Consider the following 20522-nt stretch of genomic DNA (forward strand, 5'->3'; position numbering starts at 1 on the left):
TGCCCGAAAATGTTACCAATGAAAACGTCAACTCGTTCCGCAAAAAACAAGACCTCACATGACTCTGTGGACCAAAATATGGAAAAATTATAGCTCTCAAAATGTGGTAATACAAAAAATATTTTTTGCAATAAAAAACGTCTTTCAGTGTGTGGCGGCTGCCAATCATAAAAATCCGCTAAAAAACCCACTATAAAAGTAAATCAAACCCCCCTTCATCACCCCCTTAGTTAGGGAAAAATTAAAAAATGTATTTATTTCCATTTTCCCATTAGGGCTAGGGTTAGGGTTAGGGCTAGGGTTAGGGCTAGGGCTAGGGTTAGGGCTAGGGTTAGGGCTAGGGTTAGGGCTAGGGTTAGGGCTAGGGTTAGGGCTAGGGTTAGGGCTAGGGCTAGGGTTAGGGTTAGGGCTAGGGTTAGGGCTAGGGCTAGGGTTAGGGTTAGGGCTAGGGTTAGGGTTAGGGCTAGGGTTAGGGCTAGGGCTACAGTTTGGGTTGGGGCTAAAGTTACAGTTAGGGTTTAGATTACATTTACAGTTGGGAATAGGTTTGGGATTAGGGTTAGGTGGGTGTCAGGGTTAGAGGTGTGGTTAGGGTTACCGTTGGAATTAGGGTTAGGGGAGTGTTTGGATTAGGGTTTCAGTTATAATTGGGGGGTTTCCACTGTTTAGGCACATCAGGGGCTCTCCAAAAGCGACATGGCGTCCGATCTCAATTCCAGCCAATTCTGCGTTGAAAAAGTAAAACAGTGCTTCTTCCCTTCCAAGCTCTCCCGTGTGCCCAAACAGGGGTTTACCCCAACATATGGGGTATCAGCGTACTCAGGACAAATAGCACAACAACTGTTGGGGTCCAATTTCTCCTGTTACCCTTGGGAAAATACAAAACTGGGGGCTAAAAAATAATTTTTGTGGGAAAAAAAAGATTTTTTATTATCACGGCTCTCCATTATAAACTTCTGTGAAGCCCTTGGTGGGTCAAAGCGCTCACCACACATCTAGATAAGTTCCGTACGGGGTCTACTTTCCAAAATGGTGTCACTTGTGGGGGGTTTCTACTGTTTAGGTACATTAGGGGCTCTGCAAACGCAATGTGACACCTGCAGACCATTCCATCTAAGTCTGCATTCAAATGGCACTCCTTCCCTTCCGAGCCCTCCCATGCGCCCAAACAGTGGTTTCCCCCCACATATGGGGTATCAGCGTTCTCAGGACAAATAGCACAACAACTGTTGGGGTCCAATTTCTCCTGTTACCCTTGGGAAAATACAAAACTGGGGGCTAAAAAATAATTTTTGTGGGAAAAAATTTTTGTTTTATTTTTACGGCTCTCCTATATAAACTTCTGTGAAGCCCTTGATGGGTCACTTGTGAGGGGTTTCTACTATTTAGGTACATTAGGGGCTCTGCAAACGCAACATGGCGTCTCATCTCAATTCTGTTCCGCAGGATTGGCGCATAGCAAATGTGGTGCCAATATTCAAAAAGGGCTCTAAAAGTGAACCTGGAAATTATAGGCCAGTAAGTCTAACCTCTATTGTTGGTAAAATATTTGAAGGGTTTCTGAGGGATGTTATTCTGGATTATCTCAATGAGAATAACTGTTTAACTCGATATCAGCATGGGTTTATGAGAAATCGCTCCTGTCAAACCAATCTAATCAGTTTTTATGAAGAGGTAAGCTATAGGCTGGACCACGGTGAGTCATTGGACGTGGTATATCTCGATTTTTCCAAAGCGTTTGATACCATGCCGCACAAGAGGTTGGTACACAAAATGAGAATGCTTGGTCTGGGGGAAATTGTGTGTAAATGGGTTAGTAACTGGCTTAGTGATAGAAAGCAGAGGGTGGTTATAAATGGTATAGTCTCTAACTGGGTCGCTGTGACCAGTGGGGTACCGCAGGGGTCAGTATTGGGACCTGTTCTCTTCAACATATTCATTAATGATCTGGTAGAAGGTTTACACAGTAAAATATCGATATTTGCAGATGATACAAAACTATGTAAAGCAGTTAATACAAGAGAAGATAGTATTCTGCTACAGATGGGCTGAAAGGTGGCAAATGAGGTTTAACAATGATAAATGTAAGGTTATACACATGGGAAGAAGGAATCAATGTCACCATTACACACTGAATGGGAAACCACTGGGTAAATCTGACAGGGAGAAGGACTTGGGGATCCTAGTTAATGATAAACTTACCTGGAGCAGCCAGTGCCAGGCAGCAGCTGCCAAGGCAAACAGGATCATGGGGTGCATTAAAAGAGGTCTGGATACACATGATGAGAGCATTATACTGCCTCTGTACAAATCCCTAGTTAGACCGCACATGGAGTACTGTGTCCAGTTTTGGGCACCGGTGCTCAGGAAGGATATAATGGAACTAGAGAGAGTACAAAGGAGGGCAACAAAATTAATAAAGGGGATGGGAGAACTACAATACCCAGATAGATTAGCGAAATTAGGATTATTTAGTCTAGAAAAAAGATGACTGAGGGGCGATCTAATAACCATGTATAAGTATATAAGGGGACAATACAAATATCTCGCTGAGGATCTGTTTATACCAAGGAAGGTGACGGGCACAAGGGGGCATTCTTTGCGTCTGGAGGAGAGAAGGTTTTTCCACCAACATAGAAGAGGATTCTTTACTGTTAGGGCAGTGAGAATCTGGAATTGCTTGCCTGAGGAGGTGGTGATGGCGAACTCAGTCGAGGGGTTCAAGAGAGGCCTGGATGTCTTCCTGGAGCAGAACAATATTGTATCATACAATTAGGTTCTGTAGAGGGACGTAGATCTGGGGATTTGTTGTGATGGAGTGTGGGCTGAACTGGATGGACAGATGTCTTTTTTCGGCCTTACTAACTATGTTACTATGTTACTATGTAATTTTGCATTGAAAAGTCAAACGGCGCTCCTTCCATTCCGAGCTCTCCCATCCGCCCAAACAGTGGTTTACCCCCACATATGGGGTATCAGCGTACTCAGGACAAATTGTACAACAACTTTTGGGGTCCAATTTCTTCTCTTACCCTTGGGAAAATAAAAAATTGGGGGCGAAAAGATAATTTTTGTGAAAAAATATGATTTTTTATTTTTACGGTTCTGCATTATAAACTTCTGTGAAGCACTGGGTGGGTCAAAGTGCTCACCACACCTCTAGATAAGTTCCTTAGGGAGTCTACTTTCCAAAATGGTGTCACTTGTGGGGGGTTTCAATGTTTAGGCACATCAGTGGCTCTCCAAACGTAACATGGCGTCCCATGTCAATTCCTGTCAATTTTGCATTGAAAAGTCAAACGGCGCTCCTTCCCTTCCGAGCTCTCCCATCCGCCCAAACAGTTGTTTACCCCCACATGTGGGGTATTGGCGTACTCAGGACAAATTGTACAACAACTTTTGGGGTCCATTTTCTCCTGTTACCCTTGGTAAAATAAAACAAATTGGAGCTGAATTAAATTTTTTGTGAAAAAAAGTTAAATGTTTATTTTTATTTAAACATTCAAAAAATTCCTGTGAAGCACCAGAAGGGTTAATAAACTTCTTGAATGTGGTTTTGAGCACCTTGAGGGGTGTAGTTTTTAGAATGGTGTCACACTTGGGTATTTTCTATCATATAGACCCCTCAAAATTACTTCAAATGAGATGTGGTCCCTAAAAAAAAATGGTGTTGTAGAAATGAGAAATTGCTGGTCAATTTTTCACCCTTATAACTCCCTAACAAAAAAAAATTTTGGTTCCAAAATTGTGCTGATGTAAAGTAGACATGTGGTAAATGTTACTTATTAAGTATTTTGTGTGACATATCTCTGTGATTTAATTGCATAAAAATTCAAATTTGGAAAATTGCGAAATTTTCATAATTTTCGCCAAATTTCCGTTTTTTTCACAAATAAACGCAGGTACTATCAAAGAATTTTTACCAGTGTCATGAAGTACAATATGTCACGAGAAAACAATGTCAGATTCACTGGGATCCGTTGAAGCGTTCCAGAGTTATAACCTCATAAAGGGACAGTGGTCAGAATTGTAAAAATTGGCCCGGTCATTAACGTGCAAACCACCCTTGGGGGTAAAGGGGTTAAACAGCAATGTCTCGAGGATCAACATTTGCCAGGTAAAGCCCAGCACCCACTGTAGTTGAACTCTTTAACACAATACTCCATTCTTCATTTGTAGTCTTTGCCACTGCCGCAGCATCTTCAGGACTCCTAGGGACAGAGCATCTCTCTCCTGCTGGTTGGGTAATCACTTTGTCTCATTCAAGCGAGATCTTCGTCAACTTGTTTTATTTGGACCAACTCATCACGAGATTGTCCCAAAATGCACTCTTGGGGTACTATCCACATCTGCTCCAGTGTAGCTCCACCTACCTAGCAGCATCACGGAACTCAGGGACTTCTTCAGCCTCCAGCTCTTCCTCCCGCTTAGTTCCAGGCTTCCTATGGATCACTCGGGATAAGGCGTCAGAGTGAGTATTCTCGGCCCCTCTCTTATAGGTGAACTTATATTGGAACTTCACCATCCAAGCAACCCAACGTTGCTCAAACGCCCCAAGTTTGGCCTTTTCCAGATAGGCCAAAGGGTTGTTATCTTTGCGTATGAGGACTTTGGAGCCAGACAAATATTCTGCAAACTTCTCCATCATGGCCCACACTAACACCAACAACTCTAGCTTAAACAAATTGTAGTTATTCAGATTTCTTTTGGCGCCTTGGAGGCACCGACTCATGTAGGCGATCACTCGTTCCTTTTGGCCCTGGATTTGGGACAGCACCGCTCTGAATCCATGTAAGCTTCCATCCGTATGAAGGATAAACGGCTGGGAGAAGTGTTGTGAATTCCGCTCTTGGGCTCCCTCCGGTGGTTGTAAGTGGCACTTTTGTGAGTTCTGCTCTTGGGCTCCCTCTTGTGGTTTCAAGTGGAATGGCTGCTACTTGGAGTTAGCTCTCAGCAGCTGCCTCCACTTATCTTCTCTTCTGCTCGGCTATTTAGGTCTGGCTGTTCCTTCAGCTAGTGCCACTTGTAAATGGTTTCTGGATGGATTCACATCTCTTTGGATTTCCCTGTTTTCCTGACCAGTTCAGCAAAGCTAAGTTCTTACTTGCTCTGTTCTGTTCACAGATTGTGGACTTATCCGTTCAGTGCTTTCTATGTTTGTCCAGCTTATCAGTACGAATTAACTCTGTCTTGCTGGAAGCTCTGGGAAGCAGATTTACCCTTCACACCTTTAGTGAGGTGTGGAGATTTTTAGTAAACTCTGTGTGGATTTTTGTAGTGTTTTATACTGACCGCACAGTATTCCATCCTGTCCTATCTATCAAGCTAGACTGGCCTCCTGTGCTCATCCTGGTTTCATTCTGTGTATGTCTTTTCCCTCTCCACTCACAGTCATTATTTGTGGGGGGCTAATCTATCCTTTGGAGATTTTCTCTGAGGCAAGATAGTTTTCCTGCTTCTGTCTTTAGGGGTAGTTAGCTCTTAGGCTGTGACGAGATGCATAGGGAGAGTTAGGAGCATTCCACGGCTGCTTCTAGTGTTGTGTTGAGCTTAGGAACTGCGGTCAGTACAGTTACCACTTCCTTCAGAGCTCGTTCCATGTTGCTCCTAGACCACCGCATCATAACAGTACACGTGGCCAAAAATGAATTAAATGCTGCTCAAAAGAAGGAAAAGAAAGTTCTGAACCATTATTTTTTCTGTGCTTTGGTTTGTCTTCTTTTTTTTTCCTCTTGATATCTGGGTGGTTCAGGATATATGCTCTGGCATGGATGTTCAGGGTTTGTTTTCTCGTGTGGATCAACTTGCTGCAAGAGTACAGAGTATCCAAGAAGAAACATATTCGAAACGCGCGTCGGGCGCACGCAGGACTCAGTCTCCCTCTGAAGGCAGCTCACCCACGGTAATTATAAACCAGCTAGTGTCCATGTAAGCTTGTCTGCGGCGATGGTTTGACCGCTGAATTAGTTACAAGCGATCATATGTTACATGTGGATACCCGCTTATATAGCAAGTCAATGAAATGCAGGATTTTTAACCCACGGTTTTCCATTGTAACATGACACATTTCTTATGTGGTGAGCTGACAACATCTTAATATATCCCGCTGTACTACAACCACCCCTTTGCACTTTTTCACTTTATATACATTGAGTGTATTATATTAAATTACCTTATATCTCTTTCTACCTCGCTGCGTCATATGCACTTTGGTCACTTTGTTTGATATACTTGTTGCTGCTATATATTTTTGTGTTTTTTTATTTATTTTTTACCACTAGTATGGTCTGATAGACCATGTATGTTAGCTTTTTTGCACTATCTTTGTTTTAGTGGATATATAGTTATTTATTTTTTCTTCTTTTTTCTGGTTCTACCTTAAATTATATTTATATCTTTAGTATTTCACTGTAAAAACTTTTGGGTATATTATTTTCTACATCATATAATTTTTAGCTTTCCATATAATCAGTTTGGTTTTTGTTAGTACAGCGAGTAAAGGCAATTTTTTCCTTGGTGGGTTGTTACCTTCATTATTTTGGGACTTCTGGGTACCATACAATAGGACCTGCGTTTTTTATAGATTATTTTCATTCATATACTGTATATTTATATGTATATTTTTTATAAAAACTTTTTTAATGTATGAATTGCCAATCAATTTTAATAAAGGCATATTTTTGATCATAACACTGTGGTACTCTCTGGCTAATTCTTATCCGGTAGTGGTTAGGTGGTTCGGTTCCCTTTTCTCAGTGTGTATTCACTGTAACCTTCACAGTGCACCCTAACCTCCTGAGACACATTATGATTTTATTCCTAATTTAGGTTTGATTTATGGTGTTTAGTAGGTGTTCACTGTGTTTTTTAACTAAGATTATGTTTTCCAGACTCCGGCTTTGGAGCCTAGAATTCCTACTCCTGATTTGTTTTTTGGGGACAGATCCAAGTTTTTGAACTTTAAAAATAACTGCAAATTGTTTTTTGCTTTGAAACCCCGTTCTTCTGGTGATCCCATTCAGCAAGTAAAGATCATCATATCCTTGCTTCGTGGTGACCCTCAAGACTGGGCTTTGTCTCTTGAAACAGGGGATCCGGCATTATTGAATGTAGACGCATTTTTTCAAGCGCTCGGATTATTGTATGACGAACCTAATTCTGTGGATCATGCAGAAAAAACCCTGTTGGCCTTGTGTCAAGGTCAGGAAGCGGCAGAGTTGTACTGCCAGAAATTTAGAAAATGGTCTGTGCTCACTAAATGGAATGAAGAGGCTCTGGCTGCTATTTTCAGAAAAGGTCTTTCTGAAGCCCTTAAAGATGTTATGGTGGGCTTTTCTACGCCTGCCGGTTTGAGCAAATCTATGTCTCTAGCCATTCAGGTTGATCGGCGTCTGCGCGAGCGCAAAGCTGTGCGCCATATGGCAGTGTCCTCTGAGCAGAGTCCTGAACCTATGCAATGTGATAGGATTTTGACTAGAATAGAACGGCAGGAATTCAGACGTCAGAATAGGCTGTGTTTTTACTGTGGTGATTCGGCTCATGTTATCTCTGATTGCCCTAAGCGTACTAAGAGAGTCGCTAGGTCTGTTACCATTAGTACTATACAGCCTAAATTTCTCTTATCTGTGACCCTAATTTGCTCATTGTCGTCCTTTTCTGTCATGGCATTTGTGGATTCAGGCGCTGCCCTGAACTTAATGGACTTAGAATTCGCCAGGGGCTGTGGTTTTTCCTTGCAGCCTTTGCAGAGCCCTATTCCTTTGAGGGAATTGTATTGATGCTACACCCTTGGCCAAGGATAAACCTCAGTACTGGATGCAGATGACTATGTACATGGCTCCAGCACATCAGGAAGATTGCCGTTTTCTGGTGTTGCATAACCTGCATGATGTTGTTGTACTGGGTTCTCCATGGTTACAGGAACATAATCCGGTGCTGGATTGGAAAACTATGTCTGTGACTAGTTGGGGTTGTCAAGGGGTACATAGTGACGTTCTTTTGATGTCAATTTCCTCTTCCCCCTCTTCTGAGGTCCCTGAGTTTTTGTCGGATTTCCAGTATGTATTTGATGAGCCCAAGTCCAGTTCCCTTCCACCGCACTGGGACTGTGATTGTGCTATTAACTTGATTCCTGGTTGCAAGTTCCCTAAGGGCCGACTTTTCAATCTGTCTGTGCCAGAGCATGCCGCCATGCGGAGTTATGTTAAGGAGTCTTTGGAGAAGGGGCATATTCGGCCCTCTTCGTCACCATTGGGAGCGGGTTTCTTTTTTGTTGCTAAGAAGGATGGCTCCTTGAGACCCTGTATTGATTATCGTCTTCTTAATAAGATCACGGTCAAATTCCAATACCCCTTGCCTTTGCTTACTGATTTGTTTGCTCAGATTAAGGGGGCTAGTTGGTTTACTAAGATTGACCTCCGAGGGGCATATAATCTTGTTCGTATTATACAGGGTTACGAATGGAAAACTGCATTTAATACGCCCGAAGGCCATTTTGAATACCTAGTGATGCCATTTGGGCTCTCTAATGCTCCATCTGTGTTCCAATCCTTCATGCATGATATTTTCCGCAATTATCTTGATAAATTCATGGTCGTATATTTGGATGATATTTTGATTTTTTCCGATGATTGGGAGTCTCATGTGAAGCAGGTCAGGATGGTGTTCCAGATCCTTCGTGATAATGCTTTGTTTGTGAAGGGGTCTAAGTGCCTATTCGGAGTTCAGAGGGTCTATTTTTTGGGTTTTATTTTTTCTCCCTCGTCTATAGAAATGGATCCTGTTAAGGTCCAAGCTATTCATGACTGGATTCAGCCCACATCTGTGAAGGGCCTTCAAAAATTTTTGGGCTTTGCTAATTTCTATCGCAGTTTCATTGCCAACTTTTCCAGTGTGGTTAAGCCCCTTGCTGATTTGACGAAGAAAGGCGCGGATGTGACGAATTGGTCCTCTGCGGCTGTTGAGGCCTTTCAGGAGCTTAAACGCCGATTTACTTCTGCCCCTGTGTTGTGTCAGCCGGATGATTCTCTTCCTTTTCAGGTTGAGGTCGACGCTTCTGAGATTGGGGCAGGGGCCGTTTTGTCTCAGAGGGAGTCTGATGGTTCTTTGATGAAACCGTGTGCTTTTTTTTCCAGAAAGTTTTCGCCTGCGGAACGCAATTATGATGTCGGCAATCGGGAGTTGTTGGCTATGAAGTGGGCGTTTGAGGAGTGGCGACATTGGCTTGAGGGAGCTAAGCACCGCGTTGTGGTCCTGACCGATCATAAGAATTTGATTTACCTCGAGTCGGCCAAGCGGCTTAATCCTAGACAGGCTTGATGGTCCCTGCTTTTCTCCCGTTTTGATTTTGTGGTCTCGTATATTCCGGGATCTAAGAATGTTAAGGCTGATGCCCTCTCTAGGAGTTTTTCGCCTGATTCTCCTGGAGTCCTTGAGCCGGTTGGCATTCTTAAGGAAGGGGTGATTCTTTCTGCCATCTCTCCTGATTTGCGGCGGGTGCTTCAGGAATTTCAGGCTGATAGGCCTGACCGCTGTCCTGTGGGGAAGCTGTTTGTTCCTGATAGATGGACAAGTAAGGTAATTTCTGAGGTTCATTGTTCAGTGTTGGCTGGTCATCCTGGGATTTTTGATACCAGAGATTTGGTTGCTAGGTCCTTTTGGTGGCCATCCTTGTCGCGCGATGTCCGTGCTTTTGTGCAATCCTGTGGGACTTGCGCCCGGGCCAAGCCTTGCTGTTCCCGCGCTAGTGGGTTGCTTTTGCCTTTGCCGGTCCCTGAGAGGCCCTGGACACATATTTCCATGGATTTTATTTCGGATCTTCCTGTTTCCCAGAAGATGTCTGTTATCTGGGTTGTTCTCTAAAATGGTCCATCTGGTACCTTTGCCTAAGTTGCCTTCCTCCTCAGATTTGGTTCCATTGTTTTTTCAGCATGTGGTTCATTTGCATGGCATTCCGGAGAATGTTGTGTCTGACAGAGGTTCTCAGTTTGTCTCTAGATTTTGGCGGTCCTTTTGTGCTAGGATGGGCATTGATTTGTCTTTTTCTTCGGCGTTTCATCCTCAGACTAATGGCCAAACTGAGCGAACTAATCAGACCTTGGAGACCTATTTGAGATGCTTTGTGTCTGCTGATCAGGATGATTGGGTGTCTTTCTTGCCTTTGGCCGAGTTTGCCCTTAATAATCGGGCTAGTTCGGCTACTTTGGTTTCTCCTTTCTTTTGTAATTTTGGTTTTCATCCTCGCTTTTCTTCTGGGCAGGTTGAGCCTTCTGATTTTCCTGGTGTTGATTCTGTGGTGGACAGGCTGCAGCAGATTTGGACTCATGTGGTAGACAATTTGACGTCTCAGGAGAGGGCTCAGCGTTTTGCTAACCGCCGTCGGTGTGTTGGTCCCCGGCTTCGTGTGGGGGATTTGGTTTGGTTGTCTTCTCGTCATGTTCCTATGAAGGTTTCGTCCCCTAAGTTTAAGCCTCGGTTTATTGGTCCTTATAAAATTTCTGAAAATTATTAATCCGGTGTCGTTTCGTTTGGCTCTTCCAGCCTCTTTTGCCATTCATAATGTTTTCCATAGATCTTTGTTGCGGAGATATGTGGTGCCCGTTGTTCCCTCGGTTGACCCTCCTGCCCCGGTGTTGGTTGAGGGAGAGTTGGAATATGAGGTTGAGAAGATTTTGGATTCTTGTTTTTCGAGGCGGAGGCTTCAGTATCTTGTCAAGTGGAGGGGTTATGGCCAGGAGGATAATTCTTGGGTTGTTGCCTCCGATGTCCATGCCGCCGATTTGGTTCGTGCTCTTCATTTGGCTCATCCTGATCGGCCTGGGGGCTCTGGTGAGGGTTCGGTGACCCCTCCTTAAGGGGGGTACTGTTGTGAATTCCGCTCTTGGGCTCCCTCTGGTGGTTGTAAGTGGCACTTTTGTGAGTTCTGCTCTTGGGCTCCCTCTTGTGGTTTCAAGTGGTATGGCTGCTCCTTGGAGTTAGCTGTCATCAGCTGCCTCCACTTATCTTCTCTTCTGCTCGGCTATTTAGGTCTGGCTGTTCCTTCAGCTAGTGCCACTTGTAAATGGTTTCTGGATGGATTCACATCTCTTTGGATTTCTCTGTTTTCCTGACCAGTTCAGCAAAGCTAAGTTCTTACTTGCTCTGTTCTGTTCACAGATTGTGGACTTATCCGTTCAGTGCTTTCTATGTTTGTCCAGCTTATCAGTATGAATTAATTCTGTCTTGCTGGAAGCTCTGGGAAGCAGATTTACCCTTCACACCTTTAGTCAGGTGTGGAGATTTTTAGTAAACTCTGCGTGGATTTTTGTAGTGTTTTATACTGACCGCACAGTATTCCATCCTGTCCTATCTATCAAGCTAGACTGGCCTCCTGTGCTCATCCTGGTTTCATTCTGTGTATGTCTTTTCCCTCTCCACTCACAGTCATTATTTGTGGGGGGCTAATCTATCCTTTGGGGATTTTCTCTGAGGCAAGATAGTTTTCCTGCTTCTGTCTTTAGGGGTAGTTAGCTCTTAGGCTGTGACGAGATGCACAGGGAGAGTTAGGAGCATTCCACGGCTGCTTCTAGTGTTGTGTTGAGCTTAGGGACTGCGGTCAGTACAGTTACCACTTCCTTCAGAGCTCGTTCCATGTTGCTCCTAGACCATCGCATCATAACAGAGAAGTCAGCATAGGCCAGCACTGGTGCCTCAGTCAGAGCCAATTTCAGGGCTCGAAACGCTTCTTCCTGACACACTTCCCATTGGACAGTTCTGTTTTTTGCACTGGACGGCTCTACCTTCAAAAGTTCTAACAGTGGGTTCACAATGCAAGTGAAGTTCTTCATGAATCTCCTAAATTATCCAATCAGTCCTCAGAAGGCCCGCACATCTTTTACAGTCTTTGGGGTGGGCCAATCTTGCACTGCCGCAATTTTCTCGCAAGATGGTCTCAATCTTTCTGCAGAGACTACATGTCCCAATTATTCGCTTTGGGCGCAGAACAGATGGCACTTCTGAGGTTTTACCTTTAATCCATGCTGTTGGAGGCGGCCCAAGACTTGTTACAGTCTTCGGAGATGTTCCTAAAACAAAGCACCATAAACAATAATATCGTCCAAATAAATAAGAGCGGCCTCAACATTTAGGTCACCTAAACACCTCTCTATTAGCCGTGGAAACATACCCGAAGCATTAGCAAGGCTGAACGGCATCCGATTGAACTCGTATAATCCCATGGGAACTATAAAGGCCGTCTTTGCTCGATCCTGTTCAGACATTGGTACTTGTCAGTAGCCACTGGCTAGATCTAAAGTGGAGAAATATTTGGTGTTTCCCAGGGCAGACAGGGACTCTTCAATCCTTGGTAATGGATAGGAATCTCGTACAGTGCAAGCGTTGAGTTTGCGGTAGTCCACACAAAAATCAGCATACCATATTTCTTCCGCACCAGCACGGATTACACCATTCTGCAACATCTGAGACAGCATTCCTTTCACCTCCTGATACATTTGCGGTGGAATTTTACGGCATTGTTCTCTCATGGGAGCGGTGTTCTCAGTTGGAATCTCATGCGTGATTGCTATGGTGCAACCAAATTCGTCCTCATGACGCGCGAACACACCCTGGTATCGCCCTAACAGAGCTTCCACTTGCTGGACCTGCTGTGACGTGAGTTTAGTGAGTTCAGGGCACATGTATTCCAAAATTTACAGGTGCAGAGGCTTGGGTGCCAGAGTAGTATCTACAGCCTGTGGTGATGTCAATTCTTCCGGCATACCCATGACTTAGGCCACTTCACTTCTGTGTGGGAGTGTAATAAAACTTTCCCCAAAATTGACACAATGAACCAGGACTATTTCGTCATGCACAGTAGCTAACATCTGCACCACTAATAGCCCCAGGGTAGTTGTTCCGCATTGGTGGGCTCAATCTGAACCTCGACTCCTTCCAGAGGGGTACAGGCCAGGACGGGCAGGGTAAGCACTGTTTGTCCTGGCTCGATGGATAGAAACTTGAACAATTACTTTCCCAAGTGTTTTCTCACCGCTGGAGGTTTCTTGGACTTGAGCCATCCGGATTAGCTTTTGAATAACTCTCCTTCGCTCCACTGTCTTAGAAACATGCCTGGGGACTCGTTAATAAGAAGACTCCCAAATTCTTTTAACACGATCATGCTTAACATGACAGTGTGTCCCTTACTCGCATCCTCAGCTGTCAGTACCACTCCCTTTTAGCCTAGATCTTTACCACAGACCACCCCTGAGACCGGGAAGGGCAAATGATTGGCAACCGTCAACTTGATCACCGGGCCCCATTCAGGCCGCATCGCCTCTGTGAAATGTCATCAAAAGTAGGCTTTGGGCATTGTTGTCACCTGTGAGCCCGTATCAACCAGACCAGCCAGACCATCCATCTCAGCCCAGACAAGATGACACATGGAAACAAGATTTGTGGGACTTATAGTACTCTTTTGTGAATTCTGTGGCAGAGCTCCCTCCTGTGGTCATAAGTGGTACTTCGGCTGATTCTCTCTGTGAGCTTCCGTTGGTGGAGGAAAGTGGTACTGCGGCTTCTGAGTTTCCTTCCTCAGGTGATGTGGTGAAGTCGTTAGGTGCTGCTCTATTTAACTCCACCTAGTGCTTTGATCCTGGCTTCCAGTCAATGTTCTAGTATTGGACCTGTTTCCTCCTGGATCATTCCTGTGGCCTGCTGCTCTGCATAGCTAAGTTCCGCTTTGCTATTTTGTTTGCTGTTTTTTTCTGTCCAGCTTGTCTATTTGTTTTTTCCTGCTTGCTGGAAGCTCTGGGACGCAGAGGGTGTACCTCCGTGCCGTTAGTTCGGTACGGAGGGTCTTTTTGCCCCCTTTGCGTGGTTTTTGTAGGGTTTTGTGTTGACCGCAAAGTTACATTTCCTATCCTCGCTCTGTTCAGAAAGTCGGGCCTCACTTTGCTAAATCTATTTCATCTCTACGTTTGTCTTTTCATCTTAACTCACAGTCATTATATGTGGGGGCTGCCTTTTCCTTTGGGGTATTTCTCTGAGGCAAGGTAGGCTTATTTTCTATCTTCAGGCTAGCTAGTTTCTCAGGCTGTGCCGAGTTGCACCATTGTGGTACTGAATTACCTTATCATAACAGTACTCCTCCTTGACTGCTCAGGCTCCGAGCGGCGTCTCTCAGGCTTGGAACCCTCTAGTTTAACGGACGGCGTTGTAGAGGCCTACTCCGTCAACCTCTAGCTATATGTTGGGTTTATCCACAGTTGTAACATGTGGGAGGTCCTTTTCGGCTAGGCACTCTCTCCTCACGATGGAGAACTTGCTCATTTCTGTATCCATGTAAACTTGGGGTGACTGTGGGTACCTTTTTTTTAATCAGCCAACTCTTCACATATACATTGGATCTCCTTTCGCAACTCTTCCACCCATTAGGGTATAGCGGCCATTAACGCAGACACCCCTCCGCTCCGGACCTTCCCTGCCGGAACTGTCACCCCTTCTCTTGCTCATGCGTGTTGGCTTCACTCCCTACTTCAGAAAGTGACATGCGTGGATTTACCCGCCGGCACTCCCGCTGAGCCTGTTTCAGCAGCACATCTCGCAAGCCTGTCACTAACTGGTCCCGCAGTACTATGTCAGTAGACCCTATGCCTACACTGTCATGCCTACATTGGGAGAAGACACAGATTAGAAAAAACTTTTTAACAGTTAGGGTGATCAATGAATGGATCAGGCTGCCACGAGAGGTGGTGAGTTCTCCCTCCAAGGAAGCTTTCAAACAGAGGTTGGACAGACATCTGTCTGGGATGATTTAGTGAATCCTGCTTTGAGCAGGTGGTTGGACAGATGACCCAGGATGTCCATTCCAACTCTATCATTCAACAATATTTTTATTCTATGATTTCTAGAAATGGCAGTGTGGATCTCCTGTAGAGCATTCATGTACTGGGTAACCATCTCCCCCTTTCTTTGTACCCGGCAAAATAAGCGCATGTGTAACTCCCCTACGTCCGTGGGGTCCCCATGAGTCTCCTCCAGAATCTGTAATACTTTGTCAAAGGTGTCTCGAACCTGGGGGGTCAAAGCATGACAGAGTCCCTTACTTCCCCATCTAAAGCCATCATGGCAACCTCCACCTCCAGTGCAGGGGTCATGGAGTGCATCCTGTTATGAGATGGTGGTCTAGGAGCAACATGTAACGAGCTCTGCAGGAAGTGGTAACTGTACTGACCGCAGTCCCTAAGCTCAACACAACACTAGAAGTAGCCGTTGAATGCTCCTAACTCTCCCTAGGCATCTCGTCACAGCCTAAGAGCTAATTACCCCTAAAGACAGAAGCAGGAAAACTATCTTGCCTCAGAGAAAATCCCCAAAGGATAGATTAGCCCCCCACAAATAATGACTGTGAGTGGAGAGGAAAAAGACATACACAGAATGAAACCAATTTCACCTGTCAGAAGTGTAGACTAGTGGCCCTTTTAGAAGAAAAGGTGCGGGGTCTGGAAGAAAGAATAGCAACTTTGAAACTCATCAAAGAGAATGAAGACTTTCTAGACAGAACAGAAGCATCTCTACTGGTCACAGAAGGTGAAAAAAGTGTCAGAGAACCTCCAAAAGCAGATGAGTGGAAGCATGTGACCAAAAGAAGCAAGAAGACCATGGAGAAATCACCAACCACACAACTGAAGAACCGATATCAAATCTTTGTAGAGGATGAAGATGGCACACCTAAGAATGAAGCAATACCAGCAAGCAAAAAAGAAAAGGGCACACAGCAACAAGTGACAGCAAAAAGTACAGCCAAGAAGCAACGAAGAGTGGTGGTGGTGGGAGACTCACTACTGAGAGGCACAGAAGCAGCCATCTGCAGACCGGACATAACTGCAAGAGAAGTATGCTGCCTTCCAGGTGCGATGATCAAGGATGTGACCGATAGGATACCAAAGCTCTTCAGCTCCAAGGACGTCCACCCATTTCTTCTGATACATGTTGGCACCAATGACACGGCAAGGAAGGACCTACCGACAATCTGCAAGGACTTTGAAGAGTTGGGGAAGAAAGTAAAGGAACTGGATGCACAGGTAGTTTTTTCTTCTATCCTTCCAGTAGACGGGCATGGCACCAGGAGATGGAACAGGATCCTTGATGCAAACAACTGGCTAAGACGATGGTGCAGACAACAAGGATTTGGATTCCTGGACCACGGTGTGAATTACTGGTATGATGGACTCCTCGCCAGAGACGGACTACACCTCAACAAACCTGGGAAACACACATTCGCCAGAAGACTCACTACACTCATCAGGAGGGCGTTAAACTAGAAGAAGAGGGGACGGGAAGAAAAACATTAGACTCGAACAAAGACGACCCAGGAAAACATACTCTGAAGGGAGGTAAGAACATTTCTAAAACAATCCACAGTGAGGAGATTGGAACAAAACAAAATCCTCTAAACTGCATGCTCGCAAACGCCAGAAGCCTGACAAACAAGATGGAAGAACTAGAAGCAGAAATATCTACAGGTAACTTTGACATAGTGGGAATAACCGAGACATGGTTAGATGAAAGCTATGACTGGGCAGTTAACTTACAGGGTTACAGTCTGTTTAGAAAGGATCGTAAAAATCGGAGAGGAGGAGGGGTTTGTCTCTATGTAAAGTCTAGTCTAAAGTCCACTTTAAGGGAGGATATTAGCGAAGGGAATGAGGATGTAGAGTCCATATGGGTTGAAATTCATGGAGGGAAAAATGGTAACAAAATTCTCATTGGGGTCTGTTACAAACCCCCAAATATAACAGAAACCATGGAAAGTCTACTTCTAAAGCAGATAGATGAAGCTGCAACCCATAATGAGGTCCTGGTTATGGGGGACTTTAACTACCCGGATATTAACTGGGAAACAGAAACCTGTGAAACCCATAAAGGCAACAGGTTTCTGCTAATAACCAAGAAAAATTATCTTTCACAATTGGTGCAGAATCCAACCAGAGGAGCAGCACTTTTAGACCTAATACTATCTAATAGACCTGACAGAATAACAAATCTGCAGGTGGTCGGGCATTTAGGAAATAGCGACCACAATATTGTGCAGTTTCACCTGTCTTTCACTAGGGGGACTTGTCAGGGAGTCACAAAAACATTGAACTTTAGGAAGGCAAAGTTTGAACAGCTTAGAGATGCCCTTAATCTGGTAGACTGGGACAATATCCTCAGAAATAAGAATACAGATAATAAATGGGAAATGTTTAAGAACATCCTAAATAGGCAGTGTAAGCGGTTTATACCTTGTGGGAATAAAAGGACTAGAAATAGGAAAAACCCAATGTGGCTAAACAAAGAAGTAAGACAGGCAATTAACAGTAAAAAGAAAGCATTTGCACTACTAAAGCAGGATGGCACCATTGAAGCTCTAAAAAACTATAGGGAGAAAAATACTTTATCTAAAAAACTAATTAAAGCTGCCAAAAAGGAAACAGAGAAGCACATTGCTAAGGAGAGTAAAACTAATCCCAAACTGTTCTTCAACTATATCAATAGTAAAAGAATAAAAACTGAAAATGTAGGCCCCTTAAAAAATAGTGAGGAAAGAATGGTTGTAGATGACGAGGAAAAAGCTAACATATTAAACACCTTCTTCTCCACGGTATTCACGGTGGAAAATGAAATGCTAGGTGAAATCCCAAGAAACAATGAAAACCCTATATTAAGGGTCACCAATCTAACCCAAGAAGAGGTGCGAAACCGGCTAAATAAGATTAAAATAGATAAATCTCCGGGTCCGGATGGCATACACCCACGAGTACTAAGAGAACTAAGTAATGTAATAGATAAACCATTATTTCTTATTTTTAGTGACTCTATAGCGACAGGGTCTGTTCCGCAGGACTGGCGCATAGCAAATGTGGTGCCAATATTCAAAAAGGGCTCTAAAAGTGAACCTGGAAATTATAGGCCAGTAAGTCTAACCTCTATTGTTGGTAAAATATTTGAAGGGTTTCTGAGGGATGTTATTCTGGATTATCTCAATGAGAATAACTGTTTAACTCCATATCAGCATGGGTTTATGAGAAATCACTCCTGTCAAACCAATCTAATCAGTTTTTATGAAGAGGTAAGCTATAGGCTGGACCACGGTGAGTCATTGGACGTGGTATATCTCGATTTTTCCAAAGCGTTTGATACCGTGCCGCACAAGAGGTTGGTACACAAAATGAGAATGCTTGGTCTGGGGGAAAATGTGTGTAAATGGGTTAGTAACTGGCTTAGTGATAGAAAGCAGAGGGTGGTTATAAATGGTATAGTCTCTAACTGGGTCGCTGTGACCAGTGGGGTACCGCAGGGGTCAGTATTGGGACCTGTTCTCTTCAACATATTCATTAATGATCTGGTAGAAGGTTTACACAGTAAAATATCGATATTTGCAGATGATACAAAACTATGTAAAGCAGTTAATACAAGAGAAGATAGTATTCTGCTACAGATGGATCTGGATAAGTTGGAAACTTGGGCTGAAAGGTGGCAGATGAGGTTTAACAATGATAAATGTAAGGTTATACACATGGGAAGAGGGAATCAATATCACCATTACACACTGAACGGGAAACCACTGGGTAAATCTGACAGGGAGAAGGACTTGGGGATCCTAGTTAATGATAAACTTACCTGGAGCAGCCAGTGCCAGGCAGCAGCTGCCAAGGCAAACAGGATCATGGGGTGCATTAAAAGAGGTCTGGATACACATGATGAGAGCATTATACTGCCTCTGTACAAATCCCTAGTTAGACCGCACATGGAGTACTGTGTCCAGTTTTGGGCACCGGTGCTCAGGAAGGATATAATGGAACTAGAGAGAGTACAAAGGAGGGCAACAAAATTAATAAAGGGGATGGGAGAACTACAATACCCAGATAGATTAGCGAAATTAGGATTATTTAGTCTAGAAAAAAGACGACTGAGGGGCGATCTAATAACCATGTATAAGTATATAAGGGGACAATACAAATATCTCGCTGAGGATCTGTTTATACCAAGGAAGGTGACGGGCACAAGGGGGCATTCTTTGCGTCTGGAGGAGAGAAGGTTTTTCCACCAACATAGAAGAGGATTCTTTACTGTTAGGGCAGTGAGAATCTGGAATTGCTTGCCTGAGGAGGTGGTGATGGCGAACTCAGTCGAGGGGTTCAAGAGAGGCCTGGATGTCTTCCTGGAGCAGAACAATATTGTATCATACAATTATTAGGTTCTGTAGAAGGACGTAGATCTGGGTATTTATTATGATGGAATATAGGCTGAACTGGATGGACAAATGTCTTTTTTCGGCCTTACTAACTATGTTACTATGTTACTATGTAAACCAGGATAAGCACAGGAGGCCAGTCTAGCTTGATAGATAGGACAGGATGGAATACTGTGCGGTCAGTATTAAACACTACAAAAATCCACGCAGAGTTTACAAAAAAAATCTCCACACCTGACTAAAGGTGTGGAGGGTAAACCTGCTTCCCAGAGCTTCCAGCAAGACAGTATTCATTCATACTGATAACGCTGGACAAACATAGAAAGCACTGAACGGATAAGTCCACAATCTGTGAACAGAAAAGCACAAGCAAAAACTTAGCATTGCTGAACTGGTCAGGATAACAGGGAAATCCAAAGAGATGTGAATCCAACCAGGAACCATTTACAAGTGGCACTGGCTGAAGGAACAGCCAGGCCAAAATAGCCGAGCAGAAGAGACGATAAGTGGAGGCAGCTGATGACAGCTAACTCCAAGGAGCAGCCATACCACTTGAAACCACAAGAGGGAGCCCAAGAGCAGAACTCACAAAAGTGCCACTTACAACCACCGGAGGGAGCCCAAGAGCGGAATTCACAACAGCATCCTCATCAATCCCCTGATCCATTCAGTACACCTCCAAAGCATAGTATTACTCCTCGTAAACTTCGGGAAGTTATTTAACATTGCCCCCAGGGATATACTGGACCTAGGGCCCCCCCAACTGCTCGGTCTGCTGCCTCCGAGCTGTTGAACGACATTCTGCCCACCACGCCAACTATAGAATCGCAGGGATCCAGAAGTCATCATGGACGGGAGGAAGATCAAGAGTTAACAAATTTATTAACAGATGTAAAATCCTCGCAGGGAGAAAATGGGTTTGGAAGGTAGGGTATCTAACAATACTGAAATTGGAGGGATGAAGAGGGAAAAACAAGGGCTTGGAGAACGTTCAATATGAGAAGGAGAATAAACTTATCAGTCTGTCGTCTTCTTAATTGCAGCGTCTCGGTCTCCAACGGTGGCACCGACAAGAGTGACACGTAATGTCTCGGGGTCATCCTAGGTAGACGGAGGTCCGGTTCCTCAATGCAGGAAGAGAGTCTTTACTGAACTAGGTGGATTCCCGTTCCTGCAGTTTCCTTGTACTGATCTCAGTTCTATGTGCGATACCGCTGGAGTGTGGTTCTGCTTTGCGGTGTAAGTGGGTGAGGAGTCGGTGTGCTCTGACCCAGTCACCTGGTCTTGGCTAAGCTGCACGCTGGCAGCA

Source organism: Ranitomeya imitator, chromosome 5 (assembly GCF_032444005.1).
Source record: "Ranitomeya imitator isolate aRanImi1 chromosome 5, aRanImi1.pri, whole genome shotgun sequence".
NCBI classification, from domain to species: domain Eukaryota; kingdom Metazoa; phylum Chordata; class Amphibia; order Anura; family Dendrobatidae; genus Ranitomeya; species Ranitomeya imitator.